The 10,996-nt window shown below is 35.0% G+C and overlaps 1 long non-coding RNA gene across 1 annotated transcript in view; it reads right to left on the minus strand.

Moving 5' to 3' along the window:
• The window catches only part of LOC113535675 (uncharacterized), a 35,339-nt gene extending 24,617 nt beyond the window's left edge, over positions 1 to 10,722 (minus strand). The window contains exon 1 of the long non-coding RNA XR_008304023.1: positions 10,623 to 10,722. This is a non-coding gene — a long non-coding RNA (uncharacterized LOC113535675). The remainder of the gene's footprint in view (positions 1 to 10,622) is intronic.
• Between the last annotated feature and the right edge of the window lie 274 nt (positions 10,723 to 10,996).

Raw genomic sequence — 10,996 nt, forward strand, 5'->3', positions numbered from 1 at the left:
CTTACTGCATTAGTAGTTCTTGAGTAGAAAAAAAAAAGGGTTACAATAGAACTGTAGGTGTTTCTACAAGAAGCCTGGAAAAAAAAAATTAATACCCAATTTATTTTGAAAGCTGCTGTAATAACCAATTTATTTTGAAACCTGCTCTAATAACCAATTTATTTTGAAAACTGCTATAATTCGCTGTGTGATGAGGCAGGACACAAGTGTATTTACTTAGAAAGGGCTTTATCGTGGTTAATCCAAGGATCATAGTCATAGTTTGATGCAAGGCTCAAAACACATGCTGGCAATCACAAAAGAGGATAAACTAGAAATCAGAAATGTACAATAGCTTAGGCAAGACTTCACAAGGAGGACAACAGGGAAAAAAATGACCAAACTAATCAAGGTATAGCACAGAACAGGTGAACACATTAGGGCAACCAACCAATGCCATGACAGGTGCGAAGGCATGAATAAAAAACAAAACAAACGCACATGAATGAAAGAACTAAACTAGAGAAAGCAATGCTAGCTTATAGTTTGATTACATTTTTTTTTTATGTTTTTTGCTTGATATAGTAATTATTTTGAAACGTTTCATTATATTTTATTATTAGACTGTACTATACAGTATATCTTGAGAATATGAATAAGAAAATATACCATAGATGAATTATATAATGATGAAGCTTTAAGTTATGGATATGTTGATATTATTTTAGTATAAACACAGTATAAATACTGCGGTTTATAATTATTCAGTTTGCAGATGTTAATTTTTTTTTATATTATCCTTTAACAGCCTTTAATGTCATGGCAATAATTTTCCACTGTATGATCCAGGTCACCATAGTTTAGTGATCTTAAGGGCCAACAACATATGACCTCTAACCTTCGGACACTGGCTCCCGCACACACACGCGCACACACACACACATACACATACACACATATACACACACTTCGTACAGCCACTAGACAAGCATCAGTAAAAAATTAATTTATTAGATGCATTCCCATACTCATGTAATATCATATTATATTCTACTTCTTCCCGACTTAATCCTATAAGAACATTCATACCACAGAAAATGAACCATTGATGTCCCTATGACAAATTGGAATTGATTTGTGGCTGGGGGGGATTTTTAGTGTCATGAACTTACACTGCTGAAAACACCTTGCAGCCATTAGCATTCTGAGTGATCGCTCCTTGGTGGCGAGATTTTCACGCCCTGAATAAAATCAATTGCTATTTTTTCTCATTTTTCCCCCACCATTTTTTGCCCTTTCACCCACAGGGTTGCCATTTTAAAAGGAAAACAGGAATACAGTAGAAATGCCCAGCATGTGAAAATGTAGCCAAGCCATATCACGTTGGTTAAAACTGGAATCTGTGGTCTGTGCACCATTTGGAGTTCAGCTGGAAGTCACTGGATATTGTGCAGATATAGAGACCAGTGCTTGATGGATGTAATTGAGTAATGTGACATGGTGAAAAGAAGTGCAATATCCTAGTGGTTCACAAGTTTAGGCGTGAACTGAAAAAAGGAAGTGGGTAGTGAAAGGTGTAAGATCTTGGCGAATCATGAGCTAATAACTCATGAGACCACGTTATAAATCGGCAGAAGTAAATGGTAACCGTAAGTACCATATTATACCAGTTTCAACCACAAGGGGCAGGTAATGTGTGAAAATAAATCTAATCTTATCTAATGGGGTAATAGCTATTAGTTATCACATGGGTTTCAGGAACAAAATATATAACCGTAGCTATCTTTTAAGCCTTTGTGCCTTATCTCATTCCTTTAAGGGATTTAATCATTTAAAACAGCTTTTATAAAACGGATGGTTTCAGTTCTCAGATCTGATATCCTGACCTATGCTTGAAGCCATTGTAAAATCCTCGATACACACACACACACACACCTGTGACCGCATTACAGAAATTGAATTCTGTATTTATGTCCATGGTTTTAAACCAATAAAACCATTATACTTAGCCGTAGCCCTGTCCATGCTACATTGTGTGGTAGTATAACTGTTTATTGCAAATATTATTAATAATAGATTTAATTATTTAATTATTTATTACGTATTAAAAGCAGTAAGCCATTCAAGGATATGCTTTACTCTGCTACACATGCGCTCTCTTGGGCACATCGCTATAATTTCACATCTGTAGTTAAAAGTGAGTGAGCTGTTTGTACAGATTAGCTATGTACCAGTTTCCTAGCTAAAGAGATCGGTTTTTATATTTGGAAGATGCTGTTATGTGTAACATAGCTGATGGTTATTTGTAAGATGGGAATTCAGAAAGGCTTGTACGTTTGTACGTTTAAACTGAAGACGTGATAGAAAGAGTTTTTTTGGGATAAAGATGACGTGGTAAGTTTGCGTTCGGGTCTCTGTTGAGTGTTTACCACATGTTTACCATATTGTTGCTTCTCATTCAGAATAAATATGATAACAGTAGTTGATAAAAACAAGGAAATATTTTCTAAAAGTGAATCTATAATATTTAAACAATTGGTTGTGGTGCTTTCAAAGTGTTTCGAGGAGTGTTGAGTCTCTATCTTATCTTATGCTCGAGGACTGTGAAAACAATAGCCTGTACAGGCAGGCAGGACAGCTTGTGTAAACAAGAACGACAACATGTGTGTGTGTGTGTGTGTGTATGTGTGTGTGTGTGTGTGTGTGTGTATGTATGAGAGAGAGATTGTGTTTTCCTATGGGGGGCTTTGTGTCTGAAAGAATAAAAAATATGGCAGACCATACAGGATGAATAAATGTGCTATGTTGGTTATACACTGTGTGTGTTTGTTTGTTTGTGATGGGCTATAATCCATAAAAAAACTTTGTTTACCGTGTAGCATCATCACTTGAATTTAAAAGGTTGTACAAGTAGTGTGTGTGTGTGTGTGTGTGTGTGTGTGTGTGTGAGAGAGAGAGAGAGAGAGAGAGAGAGAGATTGGGAAAAACCTGTCAGAAAGAATATGCCAGATCATACAGCATCAACAAATGGTTATACACTCTGTTTGTGTGTGTGCGTGTGTGTGTGTGCGCACGTGTGTGAATTACAGAAAGTATAGTCTTGCTCTCTCTACCACCAGCCACCAACCAGCATGAAAGCATAAACCACAAATGAACACTGCAATATGTCACGTCAACATGAACCATACTACGAGTGTGTGTGTGTGTGTGTGTGTGTGTGTGTGTGTATGTGTGTGTGTGTGCATGGATCTTATTTTCCTCTTCATTTTCAGGGAAAGCGCAACACCTGCTACTGTTGATGCCTCTTATGGGGTCTGTGTGTGTGTGTGTGTGTCTGAAAAAGAAAAGGTCAGATGGAGTTATGAGGGAATGTCAGCTGCCCATCTCTCAGTTTGATTTTCTCATAACCTCCAGAAATAAACATCAAATGCTTGAGGCAGACACACACACACACACACACACTCACCCACACAAACATAAATGCCTCCCATCTGAGTCACAAAGGTCTGATCTGATGTGAGAAATCATAAGGTAAGAAGGAGGGTTTTACTGTGTATATGTGTGTTGTTGGATTTTGGTGATAAAATTCTACGTCTTTAAATGAACACGCAGATGAACAGCGCAGTTGTTGGAGAGCAAATATGTTGTACTGTGAAGCTCTCAGCACCACACACACACAAAATGTGCTAACAACCAACGATTACAATAAATGAATATTAATTAAATACATGAATGATATGACTGAATTGATAATTAAATGATGGAAGGAATAATAAAGATAGCTGTAGGAGGTGAAACCAAATTTGATAACAGTAGTTGATGAAAACATTATAAATTTATTTACTTTACAATTTCCTTTTGAAGAAACGAGCTTTAAATATTTAATATATCACTTCCTACAGCCTAAGAAGCTGTTTTCTTGCACAGCTGATGAAAGATTTATCTGAAACTTCCTGTTTGCCTAGAGACTTTGTGTATTAGACTTCACTTACTACATCTACTATTTGTACTGAAGTACACGGCAGTTACTTCCTGGATTCTTAGATGGATGGATGGATGGATGGATGGACGGATGGAATTGTTACTGCTGCTTTCGTTAAACTGCTCCTTACCCAACATAATCTATGCATGCAAACACTTTAGACAAGGTTAAAAAGTCTATAAAAAATATTTCCATATCATTATAAAATATTTCTGGTTTTTTAAAGTTGAAGTGTCAGAATATGTTACTGTAAGAGAAAAACTATCATAGCCAAAAACTAATTTTTCATCTTTTTTGGTAGTTTGTCAGATTTTTTCCAGATGGACACACATATATCACACATACAATACATTCATTCAATTTAGCCAGCATGCATGTCTGTGGAAACAAAAATGACATTCAGACATAGTGAGGAGATAATTGGCGAAGGTGATGATGAAAATGACAGTCTGGTGTGTTTGACAAAGTGTAGAGCAGGTCCACAGTCATGAGAATGGCTTGGAATATGATATACCGTACTGTATGTCATTTGCCACAGGGGAAAAGGCTCTTTAATTTTGGGTGGAATTTCCAAACCGTAATTGTAATCCTTAAACAATTCATGGTAGAGTTTAATCAGGGGTGGTTTCCTTATGCCAGTCTTTCTTATGCCATATAAGGTGCAGTTGTGCTTGATTAATGATCACTGTACTGTTTATGTATGCACAGCAAACAATTTTTGACCTAAAGAACAAAGTCACAGCATTCAAGGAAAAGAATTCGGCTGTGGGAAACAAAGATCAATGCTGGTAAATTTCTGTTTCCACTGATGAGCAACAGTATTGATGAGACTGAACTGGAAGTTTCGAGTTTCAAGTTTTAAGTGGTTTTGAGAAATCATTTGTGTACCCTCAAAGCCAGTCTGGACAAATACTTTCCAGAATGTAGCACAAAACAGAATGACTGGCTCATGGAACTCTTTCTGATGAAGCTAGAAACTCTTACCGTAGATGAGATTCAAGAATAACTCATTGAACAGCAGAGTGACAGATCTGCAGAGATGCAGTTCAACAGCCAGCCAGAACTTAGTTATTGCTTAGTTTTGCTGTATTTTCAACCAGAACTTAGTCACTGCAGGACTGCTAAATATTGCTGAAGTCACGAAGCAGTAACTTTAGCAGTGACTAAGTTCTGGTTGAAAATACAGCAAGACTATCCAATCGTGACAAAACGAGTAATGAGAGGCCTTCTGCCATTTGGCTCATCATATATACTATGTGAACCTGGATCCTCTCCACTGGCCATCCTGAAGCCAAAGTACAGGTCAAATTTGGAGGTGGAGAACAACTTAAGACTGGCTATATGTAAGACACAACCTGATATTGAGAGGCTCTGTGCATAAAATCAGGCATACCCCTTACAATAAAATGAGTAAGTTGAATTACATTTAATTTATGTAGAAAATTAAGTTTTGGTTGATTAATGGATGACATAGTCTGCATGTGAGTACATGTCTATCATTTAAAATTGAGGGAAAATGTATTTTTATTTATCTTTTATTTTCATTTTATGATATTTTATTTCATTTCATTTCATTTTTTCTGTCAGTTCATAATAGACTCTAAAAGCTCTGGGCAAAATGAATGATGTGGCCCTTGTGTTCAAAAAAAAGCTGGAAAGTAGAGCCCATAATGAAAAGGTTTGAATATGTCTGGCTTAGGGTATTGTTATAAATAGAACAGTGCCTCCTCCTTGGCCAATTAAATGAAGGTGATGTACTATATAGCTTTATCCGGGAGGGTTAGACACATTTAAAGCTGAGTACTTGACTGGTGTAATCCAAGTCTCTGTTGAACAAAGTATATTAATTCCCTGGTCAGTTGTAGTTTCATTTACAATAAGAACTTTAGATGTAAGGGATCTGATATTTAGCAGTTCTACCTTCAGTTCAAATGTGCTATGCATTTGGTATGATCTAATTTTATGTTAATTAGATGACTAAAATAAACTTTCTGAGATGTTCTATCACAGTCTCAATATGGTGGAACCTAGGTGACATCTCAAGATAGCTAGCAGACAGTCAGTTTAGCCTTTTTGTCTGCTGCCTGCCCCTGGCTCTTGATTGTCACTGATTAACTTAGCCTGTCATAAAACAGGTGAGCTATGTTACAAGAAATGAGAGCAACACTTTCCAGAGTGGGATGAATACCATCCCACCCTAAAATGCCAGATTTGGCCTTTAAAAAAAACACACACATTGTTTTCTGAACATCGGCTTTCATGCTCTTTCTCTCGGTCTTCTGATTGGCTGCTGGCGCCAGCCTGTCACCATGTAGGCAGACACCTTTCATGCCTAAAGTTGGAACATGATACCAATTTAACAGTGATTGTGAATTATTATTACGGATTGTCCGAGGACTGATAAGTTTTCCTATTCACGTTCACACTTACAGCATTTGTTCTTATCATACGGAATCTGCCCTCTACTCTCTGAATAGAATCCGTATAATCCACCTCTTCATGTAAATATTAAATATAATACAACACGTGAAATGGCATTTTGTTAAGCCGGACAGAATCTCTTTAAAAACTCTAATTTAAAACTAATTTCTAAAAAAATGTATTTTAATTGTCTGAGACAGCTTTCATAGACCTCTACTGAACTGCGTCCTTCTTTTCAGCAATTTTCTTAACATATTTTTTTATAGACATTTGTTTGGAGATAACCATTTTTGCCAAGATACAGACACTGGTCTATGTGCAGCAGTTACAGTATTTATGTAAATCACTGGCTTCCATGTTGCCTGTGTATGGTAGTTTTAAAAACATACCCCATTTCCATACAAGAGCTTATATAAGTTAACTTAGCTAATGTAGCCTTATGTTTATGTTCTTATTACAGTACCATATAGTCTCGTTAAAAGCCAAATTTTGAAATCAAAATGAAGGCAATAAGCAAATACCTGCTTATTGTATAAATAACCAAGATAATTAGTGACACCAAATGACTGCATGGACGTGCATGGCAAAGGCTAATTGCATGTTAATTGTTAGCTATTAAATTAGCTATTTAATGAAGCTATACGAGTCAGAGTTTGAAGAATCCATTGTTATTCCCATAATGGGGGAAGATATTGCACAAACAAGATGGCATATCCAAGCAGAATGACTGAAACCTCATTGCGCTTCAGTACATTGGTCTTTTATAAATTCCCATCTCAAACTCGAAAACATGATTTCAGATGGAATAACTGGATTGCTGAAGTTAAGCTGAAATCACTTATATTTTTAAACTTCTAGAACAATTAAAAATATGACTTTTTTTTTTTTTTTACAGTGTATGACATATGTAAAATTGTGGAGAGGACTTTCTGACAAGACTGTATAGAACAAATGATAATAGGATATATAACAAAACTATTGGATAAATCTCAATCTGCCTAATCCAAAGGTATAGATGAATCTTATATACAATGAAAAGTAGTCCTTAAAAGTAAACAAGAATTTTTTTTTTTTTGTACTGATTGTGTATGTCATTATATTCCATTCATCACATGCCACCGTGTTCTGGATCAGTGGCTGATGGGAGGAAAACGAGAACCTCATAATGGCTTTGCTCAACACATTAATGAGAGAAAAATAAAGCGTGATAAAGACAGATGATCTCTAATTGGATGGAGACTAAATGGCGCATCACCTCTTTGGTGCACGTCTTCATTTGTTTGCAGCACAAACACGGCCTTGTTAGTTTGGGTGCATATTATTACGCTGTATGATATGACTGATTAAATCATTATTGCCCATAATTAAGGACAGATCATGTGCTTTAATGAAAATGTTGCAATTACATTTTGACTGTGCGTGTGTGTTTGTGAGACAGCACATGCATCCTCTCTAAAGTTTTCATAATTCATAATAAAATCTAAAGTTTTATTATGAATTATGAAATTGTGAATTATAATATAATATAATATAATATAATATAATATAATTATGAAAGTATTACTGTGAATTTGAGCCTAAAACAAACCATTTCATCTGGATTTACACTACATTATTTTTTTTGTTTTGTGTGTTAATGCATATAGTCATTGCCATTTTTTGCATTTTTTTTACTGATTGTTACCTTGGTCTTATCATGGTCTTATCGTATCAAATATCTTTTATTTTTTACATTCACATAAAATCTATTCTCATTCATTTCTACAAACATCTACAAATCACAGGTCTCCACACTAATTTCACAGCCCGAGTGTCAAATGCAGTGCTTTAAATGGTACATTACACAAAAAACGAACAGAGTGAACGAGTAAGAGAAAGATTGTTGCTGACAGAATAAGTGTGTGTATTGGGAAGATGGTGTGCTCAGTGTCAAAAAAGAAATGAACTGAAGATGAGTGTGCGTTTATTACAAGGATTCGATGAGAAGCCTATGGAATGGGGAAGAACGCAGGACAGCAAAGAAAAAAAAGAGGAAAAGAGACAAACAAGACTTACATTCCACACAGTTTGCTACATAATGTTGGCATATAAATTGTATAAGATATTCATTTTTGAGCTGTGAATATTGTAAAATTCTTCAAGGGGCTGTTAATATTGTGTGATCAGGTACTAAACACTCACGATAGAGCTTGTAGAAACATGATGCTGATGGCATAATGGATGAAATAGCTCAAAATGTATATAAAAAATGTTATTTATTTATTTATCTATTTATTTATTTAGGCTCAGGAAATCTACAAAATCTTGTACAATACATACTTTTTTGTTGTTGAAAAAATTATTATATTGGAAAAAAATAAAATAAGTCACTTATGGTCCAGTAAGAAAATAATCATTACATTGAATAGAATATTGCCAGAATATTATGAATAATAATAATGTCAGATTCTTAAATGCACCTGAATCTGACAGTGTACCTGTATCTGACAATCCTTAGTCTATTAGACCTTAGAAGATCAAATCCTCTACGACTGGCTAGCTTTCAGACGTTGTAAAACAACTAAAAGTGCATCTGCCAAGCTCATACTGTCACATTATCACCAAAGAACTTGTCATTTCCTGTGCCATCCATCATCTCCCACCAGTTCATTCTCAATTAATGCAATTAGAGGACAAAGGCAAACCGTTCACCCGTGACAGGGAGTAATTATGGCAGATAAACCATAGGGGTGCCAGGAAGACATGTATCATCACTGATTGAGCAGGTCCCCAGTTTCTCATTTCTTGTGACAGGAATCATACATCTTAATGAGACACCAGGACAAAGAATAAGTGCTAATCATTCAACGACAGAGACCCAAGAAGTCTCTAAGCTACTCTTGAGTTCACTACACTCAGTTCACTTCCTTTACTGTAACTCTGGATTTAACTTGTAAATCAGTTCACAATTCATTGATTTCACTACTAATGAGTAAACATTTTATCATGTTCACTATATACAATTCAAGATTCATTTGCAGATGATTTATTAACTTCTCTTCAGCTCTTATGCTCACTACATCTAATTAATTTGCTATTACAGTATATATACAGTACTGTGCAAAAGTCTCAGGCACCTTATTTTGTCAGTACAAACTTTGTTGTACATTTTTATTTTATGACTTCTACATTATTGATTCAGTACAAAAACATTTTAGATTTCCAAACATTAGTTTTCCAGCACAAAATTAAATGTTACAGAAAAACGTTTGTATGTCAGTAAAGAAAGCAGAATATTACATAAGAGACACTTTTCAGACTAAAAACATAATGAAGGCTGCTGGGTTTTGCTGCAAAAATAAGAAGCGAGTCTCCAGAAGAACTGTGGCTGCTTCTGCAAGATGCTCAGTAACACTTACAGCTCATTTCCTTATAAAACTGCACACACTGTACCTGAGACTACTATTTTTTTAAGCAAAGGGTCATCACACCAGATATTTTTTGCTCTATATAGTATTTAGAAATATTTAATTTTATTATTTTTGAAGGCATCTTTGCTCTACAGCATTTCTTTGCATGTGCCTAAGACTTTTGCACAGTGTATATAAAATGAAGTTATTATGTTCACTACACATTATTTATATTGCTAAATTAATTACATATTATTTGTTCACTTGATTGTAATCCTGGAGTTTACTACACATGGTTCATATGTTCACTTGAAATGTATGCAGATTATTTATTTATTTAATTAGATAGTTATTTTAGGGTTTTTTTGTTTGTTTGTTTTTAGAATTGTTTTTTGGCATCATTTATCACACTCCATAATTAGTCAGTAAGAATCAACATGATCTCACACTTCAGAATTTGTAACAATTCATACAACTCAATTACGGTTAGAGGCTGCGTTAGCTTTTGGACTAGAGATGTATCCGAATATTAACAGTATTTGAAATGTGTGTCATAATAATGTGTTCTAAATAGATTCAAAATATTTGAAAATAGATACAAATAGGAGGTACACTTTTTTTTTTTTTTTTGGTTAAAATCCCGGATGTGAGCGGGAAGTTTTTAATTTTCTTGTGGGTGAGCGGTCACATATGAAGCTCACAGGACAAAGACCACATTTATTCATGTGAATGTAAGTCGCTGAGCAATGCATTTAGTGTTCATTCATTCATTCATTCAGAGTATCGCTAACAAGTAAAAGTAAATAAATAATAAATATTGTGCTAGAGGGATTAAAAACCGTCATACGTACATCTCTTGGATGATGTAGCTGAGGTTGAACTCTCACAGCCAGAATTCACAGATCATCCTCACAGTGCTGCCATTTTTACCTCCAGGTTTTTTTTCCAGTGTTTTCCGGGGGCATAGTGGTAGGATTCATATATAATAAAAAAAACAAAAAAAAAAACCACACACAATATATTAAAAAAAAACTTTTCCAGATTAAGCCACACCATCTCCAGGTGTAAATCTAAATACATATATAGATATGAATCTTTGAAGCACTAAATAGATACAAATACAGATAGTGTCATTGCATTACAACCCTAATGTTTACCTTTTCTGAGGATAAATTGCAGTTATATTGAATAGCATCGTATTGCACATGTAAGGTTATTCAGTTGA

The sequence above is a fragment of the Pangasianodon hypophthalmus genome, chromosome 15 (genome assembly GCF_027358585.1).
Source record: "Pangasianodon hypophthalmus isolate fPanHyp1 chromosome 15, fPanHyp1.pri, whole genome shotgun sequence".
Classification (NCBI taxonomy): domain Eukaryota; kingdom Metazoa; phylum Chordata; class Actinopteri; order Siluriformes; family Pangasiidae; genus Pangasianodon; species Pangasianodon hypophthalmus.